Source organism: Lontra canadensis, unplaced genomic scaffold (assembly GCF_010015895.1).
Source record: "Lontra canadensis isolate GAN:19392208 unplaced genomic scaffold, GSC_riverotter_1.0 scaffold7, whole genome shotgun sequence".
NCBI classification, from domain to species: domain Eukaryota; kingdom Metazoa; phylum Chordata; class Mammalia; order Carnivora; family Mustelidae; genus Lontra; species Lontra canadensis.
In genome coordinates, this window is record NW_022631001.1 from 27,287,049 (window position 1) to 27,298,115 (window position 11,067).

An 11,067-nucleotide genomic window follows, 5' to 3' on the forward strand; every position below is an offset into this window, starting at 1 on the left:
TGGACACTTGGGATGCTCCCATATCTTGGTTATTATAAATAACACTGGCATAAATATTGGGTGCATGTATCCCTTTGGAGTAGTGTTTTTGTGTACTTTGGGTAAATACCCGGTAGTATGATTGCTAGATCTTAGGGTAGCTCTACTTTTAACTTTTTGAGGAATCTCCATACTGTTTTCCACAGTGGATGCACCTGTTTGCATTCCTACCAACAGGGCAAGAGTGTTCCTTTTTCTCTACATCCTCGCCAACATGTATGGTTTCTTTCTTTCTTTTTTTTTTTTTTTTTTTTTTTTTTTTTTTTGCAGTTTTGATTTGTATTTCCCTGAGGATAAGTGATGATGAGCATCTTTTCATGTGTCTGTTGGCCATCTAGATGGCTTCTCTGGAGAAATGTCTGTTCATGTCTTCTGCCTATTTTAAAATTGGATTATTTGTTTTTTGGATGTTGAGTTTCATAAGTTCTTTATAAGTTTTGGATACTAACCCTTTTCATTTGCAAATTCTGTAGGTTGTCTTTTAGTTTTCTTGATTGTTTCCTTCACCGTGCAGTAGTTTTTTATTTTGATGAAGTCTCAATAGTTACTTTTGTTTTGTTTCCCTTGCCTCAGGAGACATATCTAGAAAAAAGTTGCTATGGCCAATGTCAGAGAAATTATTGCCTGTGCTCTCTTCTAGGATTTTTTTTTTTTGTTGTTGTTGTTGTTTCCAGGTCTCATATTCAGGTCTTTGATCCATTTTGAACTTATTTTTGTGTATGATGTAACAAAGTGGTCCAGGTTCCCAATACCATTTGTTGAAGAGACTGTCTTTTTCCCATTGGATATTTTTTCCTGCTTTGTTGAAGATTAACTGACCATATATTTGTGGGTTTATTTCTCAGTTTTCTGTTCTGTTCCATTGATCTAGGTGTGTGGTTTTGCACTAATACCATACTGTTTTAATTACTAAGGCTTTGTAATATAACTTGAAGTCTGGAATTGTGATGCCTCCAGCTTTGCTTTTCTTTTTCAAGTTGTCTTTGGCTATTTGGGGTCTTCTATGGTTTTATACAAATTTTAGAATTGTTCTAGTTCTGTGAAAAATGCTGGTGGCATTTTGATAAGGATTGTAGTAAATGTGTAGGTTGCTTTAAGTAGTATAGACACTTGAAAAATATTTGGTCTTCTAATCCATGAGCGTGGATTGTCTTTCCATTTTTTTGTGTCATCTTTAACTTCTTCCTCAATATTTTATAGTTTTCAGAGTTCAGGTTTTTTACCTCTTTGGTTAGGGTTATTCCTAGGCATATTATTATTTTAGGTGCCATCGTAAGTGGGATTGTTTTCTTGATTTCTTTCTGTTGCTTCATTATTGGTGTATAGAAATGCAACAGAATTGTAATGAACACTGGGTATTATATAAGACTGATGAATCACAGACTTGTACTCCTGACACAAATAATACATTATTGAATTAATTATACATTATACATTATTATACATAACATTAATATGTAATGTATTATGATACATTACATATTAATTATACATTATACATTATGAATTAATACATTATGAATTAATTAATTATTGAATTGATTGAATTTAAATTAAAAAAATAAATCTTATAATAAAAAAGAAATGCAGCAGATTTCTATACATTGATTTTTTTTTATCCAGCAATTTTACTAAATTAGTTTATCAGTTCTAGCAGTTTTTTGCTGGCATATCATGTCATCTGCAATTAGTGAAAGTTTTACTTCTTCCTTACTGATTTGGATGCCTTTTTTCTTTTTCTTTTTGGTCTGATTTCTGTGGCTAGGATTTCTAGTACTATGTTGAATGGAAGTGTTGAATAGAAGTGGACGTTCTTGCCTTATTCCTGACCTTAGGGGAAAACCTCTCAGCTTTTCTCTATAGCTAAGCTACATTAGCTGTAGGTTTTTCACAAATGACCTTCCTTATGTCGAGGTATGTTCCCTCTGAACCTACTTTGTTGAGGGTTTTTATCATGAGTGAATGTTGTACTTTGTCAAATGCTGTTTCTGCATCTGTTGAAATGATCGTATGGTTCTTTTCCTTTCTCTTATTGATGTGGTGTTAGTTGATTTACAAATATTGAACCACTCTGCAATGTAAGAATAAATCCCATGTGATTGTGGTGAGTGATTTTTTTAAAATGTATTATGGAATTCAGTTCACCATTATTTTGTTGAAGATTTTTTCATTTATGTTCATCAGGGATATTGGTCTGTAGTTCTTTTTTAGTAGAGTCTTTATCTGGTTTTGGTATCAGGGTAATTCTGCCTTCATAGAATGAATTTGGAAGTTTTCCTTCCATTGCTATTTTTGGAAAAATTTGAGAATAGGTATTAACTCTTCTTTAAATGTTTAGTAGAATTCCCCTGTGAAGCCATCTGGTCTTGGACTTTTGGTGTTTGATTAGTGATTCAATTTCTTTACTGGTTATTTGTTCAAATTTTCTATTTCTTCCTGCTTCAGTTTTGGTGGTTTATTTTTCATGAATTTATCCATTTTTTTCCTAGGTTGTGCAATTTGCTGACATACAGTTTTTCATAATATTCTCTTATAATTGTATTTCTGTGCTGTTGGTTGTTATTTCTTCTCCTTTATTGTGATTTTATTTATTTTAGTCCTTTCTTTTTTTTCTTGGTAACTCTGGCTAGAGGTTAATCAATTTTACTTTTTCAAAGAACCAGCTCCTTGCTTGATTGATCTGTTCTACTCTCTTTTGTTTGTTTGTTTTGTTGTTTGTATATCATTTATTTCTTCTCTAATCTTTATTATTTCCTTACTTCTGCTGGGTTAAGGTTTTGTTTAATTTTCTTTTTCTGGGTCCTTTACATGTAAGGTTCGGTTGTTTATTTGATATTTTTCTTACTTCTTAAGGTAGGCTTGTAGTGCTATAAACTTCCCTCTTAGAACCACTTTTCCTGCATCCCAAAGATTTGGGACCATCATGTTTTCATTTCCATCTGTTTCCATGTACTTTTTAATTTCCTTTATTTCCTGGTTGATCAATTCATTGTTTAGTAGCATGTTATTTAACCTGCATGTATTTGTGCTCTTTCTAGATTTTTTTCTCATGGTTGACTTCTACTTCCATAGCACTGTGATCAGAAAAGATGCATGGTATGACTGTGATCTTAAATTTGTTGTAGCTTGTTTTGTGGGCTAATATGTGATCTCTTCTGGAAAATGTTCTGTGTGCACTAGAAAAATTGTATATTCTGCTTTTTTTTAGGATGGAGTGTTCTGAATATATCAAATCAAGCTGTTCCAGTGTGTCATTTAAAGCCACTTTGTTTCCTCATTGATTTTTTTGTTGTTGTTCCATTGATGTGAGTGGAGTGTTAAAGTCCCCTACTGTTACTGTATTCTTATTGATTAGCTCCTTTATGTTTTTTTTTTTTAAGATTTTATTTATTTATTTGACAGAGAGAGATCACAAGTAGGCAGAGATGCAGGCAGAGAGAGAGGAAGGGAAGCAGGATGAAGCAGGCTCCCTGCTGAGCTGAGAGCCAGACATGGGGCTCGATCCCAGGACCCTGGGGTCATGATCTGAGCCGAAGGCAGAGGCTTTAACCCACTGAGCCACCCAGGCGCCCCGAGCTCCTTTATGTTTATAATTAACTGTTTTATGTATCAGGGTACTCCCATTTGGGTGTATAATTATTTACAATTGTTTTGCTTTCTTGATAGACTTTCTATCCTGAAGAAGAGGTCCTCTAGTGCCCTGCAGTATAGTGTCCCCTGTTGGGACACTTCTATGAGTGTTTCCATTGTGCACTGCATGTGCTCTGTTCTTGTGTCCTGGCCCATCTATCCTTTAGGCCAGTCATCTGCAGAGGTTCTCTTTGTCTGTTGTGGGCAATGTTTGGTTCCTGGCCTGAATGTGGTACATTTTAACTAGGTGAGTTCTTGTCTGTTTGTGAAATCATACCTGTTGCCCCACCCACAGAAACCATAGCTCTGAAAAACCCCCTTTTTGGAAGATAAGTTGTGAGTAGGGGTTTGGGCAGGTCTTGTGGGGAAAGTGGTCCTCATTCTGGGACTGAGGCAAGCATGACTGGGAGGAGTGGTTCTGCTGGAGTAAGCAAGCATTGAGTGTCAGCACTGTGCTGGTTCCCACTGGTGGCTAGTGCTTATGCTGAGGGGCATGGGAGGGAAAGGGTGCTGACCAGTTCTCAAGGGGTCTCCCCTTGATTGCTGTCTCTCTTGGATATGCACTGAGAAGAGCAAATAACCTTCCCACTGTGTGCCCTAGGCACTCTTCAGATCATTGTTTCCATGCTGTATGTCTGTGAGTTCTTTGTCTCCTCTCTAAGAATATCCCCAGCGCCCTCCAGTCTCTTACCAAGACAAACATACTGGCCTTTAAAACTCCACATTTTAAGACCCACTGGTTGCAGGAACTCATGAAATGTAGCCGCTTTCTCGCTTTCTAAGCCAGCTGATATGGGGATTCATTTTCCTTATGTGCTCCTCTCTGTGCTAGTCTGTCTCTCGCCCTTCTCTGTGACTGTGGCTCCCCTAGCCATGATCTGTTTCTCTCTCAAACCATGTCTATGCACTTCCTACCTTCTTCATTGTTGCCTCTTCTCCAGCTTTAGTTGTGAAGTTTGTTCTGCTAGACTTCAGGTCGATTCCTGCAGTATTTAGAATGATTTGATAGTTACCTAGTTGTGTTAGTGGGATGAGGTGCATTTAGGGCCCTCCTACTCCAACACCATCTTCCAACCTTGTCAACTCTTTAAGATTTTCTTTTTTGTCTTTTTATTTTGAGATGTTTGTAGATTCACATGCAGTTATAATATTTAATATAGAGATCCCATATACCCTTCACCCAATTTTTCCAAGGGTAGCATCTAGCAAAACATTAGTGCAGTATCAAAATAAAGATATTGACATCGCTACAGAGAAGATACAGAACACTTGCAGTGCCACAAGGATCCCTCATGCTGACCTTTTATAGCCCCATCCACTCTTCTCCCTCCCATCCCCCATTTAGCCTCTGATAATCACTAATGTGTTCTATTCAGGAATGTCATATAAATGAAATCATACAATATGTAATCTTTTTTTTTTTTTTTAACCCCACTGCATCATTCTCTGGAGATGTAGCCAGCTTATTCTGTGTGTGAAGAGTTCATTTCTTGTAAGTGCTGAGTAGTATTTACAGGGCCTTGTTGTACCAGTTTGTTTAACCATTCTCCTGTTGAAGAACTTCTGTGTTTCCAGTTTTGGGCTATTATGCATAAAGCTGCTATAAACATTTGCATGAAAACTTTTGGTGAACATAACTTTTCATTTCTCTGGGATGAATGCCCAGGAGTACAAATGCTCAGCCATATGTTAGTTGCATGTTTAGTATTTTTAGAAACTGCCAAAATATTTTCTAGAATGGCTGGCTATACCGTTTTACATTTCAACCAGCAGTGTATGAGAGATCCAGTTTCCCCACATCCTTGCCAACATTTGATGTTTTCACCTTAAAAAAAAAAAAAAAAGAACAAGCAAGCTATTCTGATAGATGCATAGTGATATTTCACTGTAGTTTTAATTTTTATTTCCTCCTAGCTAATAACGTTGAATTTTTCCGTGTTCATTTGCATCTGTTTCTTTTTCCATGAAATGTCTTTCCATGTCTTTTGCCTATTTCTAATTAGGCTTTTTTCTAGTTGAGTTTTCAGAGTACTTTATCTGTTCTAGATACCAGGCCTTTCTTAGATATGTAATTTGCAAATATATTCTCCCACTCTGTTGTTTTGTTGTTGTTGTTGTTTCTTTGTCCTCTTAACTGAGTCTTTGACTCAGAAACAGTTTTTAGTTTTAATAAATCTTTGTCAATTTTTCCTTAGAGGAATCACACTTTTGGTGTTAAGGCTAAGAATACTTTGCCCTCTATCCTGAAGATTTTCTCCTAAATTTTTCTAAAAGTTTTAGATTTATGCTTACATTAATTTTTTTTTTTACATTCAAGTCAGTGGTCAATTTTGAGTTAGTTTACATATGCATTGAGGTACAATTAACAAATAAATTTGTAATATATTTAAAGGCTATAATGTGATGATTTCATAACCATATACATTGTGAAAGGATTCTCACCTTTGAGTTAATTAACACATCCATCTTCTCACATATTTACTTTACTTTTCTTTTTTTTTTCTGAGAACATTTAAGTTCTACTCTCTCATCAAATTTTAATTAACCAATACAGTATTATCAACTGTAGTCACCATGTTATACTTCGATCCTCAAAATCCATTCTTCTTATAACTGAAAGTCTATATTCTTTTACCATATTCTTTTTCCGTATTTCCCCATCCACAGCCTCTTGCAACAGCCATTCTACTTTCTGTTCCTATGAATTTGACTTGTTGTTTTCTTGATTACACATATAAGTGGTACTCTGCAGTGTTTATCTTTCTCTATCTCGAATATTTCATGTAGCATCTTGCCCATCAGATTCCTCCATCTTATTGCAAATGGCAAGATTTCCTTCTTTTTTAAGGCTAAATATTCCATCCTTTTCTTGTTTCCATATCTTAGCTATAGGGATTAATACCTGCAATGAATATGGGAGTACAGGTATTTCCTTGAGATAATGATTTCATTTCCTTTGGGTATATATTCAGACAGAAGTGAAATTGCTTAATCTTATATGGCAGCCCTGTTTTCAATTTACTGAGTAACCATTTAGTTTTTCATAGTGACTGTACCAATTTACATTCCCACCAAAAATGTACAAGTGTTCCCTTTTATCTACATCCTTGTCAACACTTGTTATCTCTTGTTTTTTGAATATTATCTGATGTTCACTGTAATACCCACTATTGTTTGTTTTGTATTATTTTCACCTTTTATAGGGCCCAGAATATTATAAATGATTCTTGAATATTTAACTTTGAATGATATAAAAATGGAAGTTGGGCATGAATTTTGGCCTAGGCTGGGAGAATTTGTGGTGATCAGAATTGGAAAGAATCTCAGATAGGTGTTGCTGGGAATCTCTGGTCGTAAATATATATTGACAGTGAATCTTTTCTTCTAATAACAACAACAACAACAACAAAAAAAAGCTTAGGGGAATGTCTGTCCCCAGAAACAAACAAATTTATGTTCTGTCCTTATTTCTTGTCAATCCTGTCTGGAGTAAATGATTTGCTGCTCAGAGAGGGTCAAATGAAATTACTGGGGATGGGAGCAGTCCTGCTTATCGGGCAACCTCAGACTCTGTCTCTCAAGGGGAATTGGCTACCTAAACAAGTGCCCTCCACTGACCAGGCCAACATAAACATGACTGGGAACAGGGCAGTGTTTTTATGATCCTCAGTCCCTGGAGATCCTTGTTCACTGGGAAAGACACTCTTTCTTCAGTGAGCATTTGCTTAAGACCCAGAGGCCTCTCACAGCATGCGCTGCTTGGGACCACCTCTATGAGTTGACTCACCTCCCCAAGTTCCCAGAGGGCCTCCTCTTGGAAGCCTTTCCAGATCAATGGGAACCAGAAAGCAAATACTCTCCCAGGACTGTGGTCCATGTGAACCAGGAATAAGCAATGGCCAGAACACCTGCTTTAGTTTGCCACTTTCTAGAATGCAATCGCATTTTCCTGGGACAACTTTTAAAACTATGGCCTTCTATTGTTTTTCTTCCTTTTTTGTGTAAGATCAGTCATTTCAATCCCATTTGAATCCCAGTTGAATCTTACTTCCCCCATTCACCACACTTAGTCCTGGTATAGGTGAGAGAGAGAGAAAACTCCAAGCTTCCAGGCTAATGATTAGATGAGTATTTAAGAAAAATCAGTGGTTTGTTTGCCACAGGCAGAAACTCACATCTCTATTTCCTCAATATCACTGTGAGGCAGGGATTATCACCCGCTACCCCCTCTCATTACCATCATTACCATAATGAGTATTTAGTGAGTTCCTGTTAGGTACTAAATTCTGTGCTAAGGATTATGTGTGGTTTGTTGCACATAATTCTCATAAAACCCTGAGGGGTAGCTACTGTTATCATCCCTAATAAACAGATGAGGAAAACAAGCCTCACAGAGGGTGAACTGACTTGATGAGTCAGAACTGTTTGCTTTTTCTATTGGATTGAGCTGCCTTTTATAGAGAGTTTGTGAATATTTTCTGGGGTGGAAAATCCCCATCTTTGTGGAGCAGTTTTGAGATTTGGAAGGGCCTTAATGGAAGCATCAGGGGTAGGAGATCAAGTTGATAAATACTATATTTGGGCAAATAGCAGGTGTGGCCTCAGGGAAGGGGCTTGACTTTCATATGTGAGGCAGAAGGCTGTTTCCAAGAGTCCCTGCAGGGTTCCAGGTTTGTAGGCCCTCTGGAATTGTTTAAGGCTTCTCAGTGTTCAGAGCACATAATATTCAAAATAGGTTGGAATTTAGAGATCATCTAATTTAATCACCAGGTTTTATAGAGTTAATTCAGAGAGATTATGTTTATTAGACAAGGTCACCCACCTAGAGGCAGAATAGGAACTACAGTTCAGAGCTCATAAATCCCATACTAGGACTCTTTCCCTCCCTTAATACAGGAGATTAAATAGGATCTCAAAGATTAAATATAATCCCAAAGAGGTAAAAGTACCCATAGGTACTTTTATAAAAGGGTGTTTTCTTTAACCCAGTATATTCAAAATATAATCATTTCAATTTTTTTTAAGTTTATTTATTTATTTAGAGTTTGAGCTGGGAGAGGAACAGAGTGGGGTGGAGAAGGAAGGGGGAAGAATCTTAAGCAGACTCAGCACTGAGTCCTGAGCCCAACATGGGGCTCTATCTCATGGCCCTGAGATCACGACCTGAGCCGAAATTGAGTAAGATGCTTAATTGACTGAGCCACCCAGCCTCTCCTTAACATGTTCTTGATAAAAAAAAAAACCCAATAATGATAGTGAAAATTTCACCTTTTTCCTTTGGTGATTTTTTATTGTTGTAAAATAAATATAACATAAAATTTGCCATTCTAATAATTTTCAAATGTGCAATTTAGTAGCATTAAGTTGTACATTGTTGTGCAATCCACCACTATCCATGTCTAAAACTTCCTAATCAGTCCAAATTGATACTATGTACTCATTAAATAACACCTTTCCTCCCCTCCCCAGCCCCTGGTAACCTCTATTCTACTTTCTATCTCTGTGAATTTGCCTGTCCTACATATTTCGTATGAATGGAATCATACAATATTTGTTCTTTTGTGGGTAGCTTGTTTTACTTAGCATAATATTCTCAGGGTTTATCTATATTGTCAAATGTGTCTCAATTTTATTCCTTTGTATGTGAATAATATTCCAATGTATATATTTACCGTCTTTTGTTTATCTATTTCTCTGTTGATGAACACTTGGGTCATTTCCACTTTTTTGGCTATTATGAATATAGTGTTGCTATGAATATTGGCAAACAAGTCTTTGAAATACTTTTTTAAAAATATTCTCTTTATTTGGCAGGGGCAGGCAGAGGAACAGAGGGAGAAGGAGAGGGACAAGTAGACTCTGCTCTGGGCTTGATCCCAGGACCCTGACATCATGACCTGAGCTGAAACTGAGTCTGACGCTTAACCAATCTAGCCACCTAGGTGTCCCTGAAATACTTTAAAAAAATGAAAATCTTATTTAGCTTAGCACAAGTCAGTCAGAGAAAGACAAATATCATATGATTTCACTCATATGTGGAATTTAAGAAACAAAATAAATGAGCAAAGGAAAAGAGAAGGGAGAGACAAGCCAAGAAACAGACTTTTAACCAAAGAGAACAAACTGATGGTTACCAGAGGAGAGGTGGTGGGGGGATGGGTGAAACAGGTAATGGTTATTAAGGAATGTACTTGTGATGAGCATTGGATGTTGTATGGAAGTGTTGAAACACTATTGTACACTTGAAACTGACATAACAGTATGTTAACTAATTGGAATCAAAATAAAACTTTAAAAAATGAAAGCAGTGTTTAATAGAAAAAAAATGAAAATCTTAGGGCAGAGGGAAGGGTGGGGGAGATGGGAAAAATATGAGCAAGTTGGGCTGTACTGGAATACTGTGAGAGACTTGAAAGCAAAACATACAAGCTTTATTAAATTGTCAACCTGGCCATGCTCTTAAGCATGTGGAGGTAGGCAGGAGGGAACGATTTAGTACTCTCCTGAGTAATGCATAGGAAGATAGAAGACTATGGAGGTGGTAGGGAGAGATATAATGAGGTTCAAGCTAATAAAATGAGGTCCTAACATCATTATTCGGGGTGAGTCCTGATAGCTGAATCTCTACTTTTACAGACTACGGGCATCTCTTTGTTTCTTTAGGGAAGTTACCCATTTCCTCCATCTTCTCTCTTTCTCTCAGCCTAGTCTATCTGCATTGATGAGCTGCATGACTTTGGAGGCCACTTTATTAATCACAATTAGATATTCACAGATATATATACTAGAAGGGCCCTTCTTCAGAAGAGAGGTTAAGTGTCTGAGGTTTCCTTCCCCTAAGAAAGAACCCACAGGTTGGAGTCTCCCCCATGGTTTATCCACCCAAGTCCCCCATACAAGATTTGTTCAGTGAAGCTATTAAGGGAACCCAATGATTGTAGTCAGATTTCAGCTTCTCATGAGATCTGAGTTCAACAATACAATGGAAATATCCCGGGGTGCCTGGGTGGTTCAGTTAAGCATCTGCCTTCAGCTCAGGTCATGATCCCAGGGTCCTGGGATAGAGCCTTCCTTGCTCTGAGGGAAGCTTGCTTCTCCCTCTCCCACTCCCGCTGCTTGTGTTCCCTCTCTCACTGTTTCTCTCTCTGTCAAATGAATAAATAAAATCTTTAAAAAAATAGGAAATATACCACCTTGATACATTCAGCATCTTTACAGTTGTACAAGCAGTAGGGAACCTCCTGTATCTTCAAATCTGAGTTTATAGGATGCTATAAAAATAAAAGCAGTAGGCATAACAGAAAAATTTAAAATAATATTTTATTATATCTTCTACCTAAGTTAAAACCCAGACATTCAAAATGTTTGACAGGTACAAAAAATACTTTAAAAAGGGAG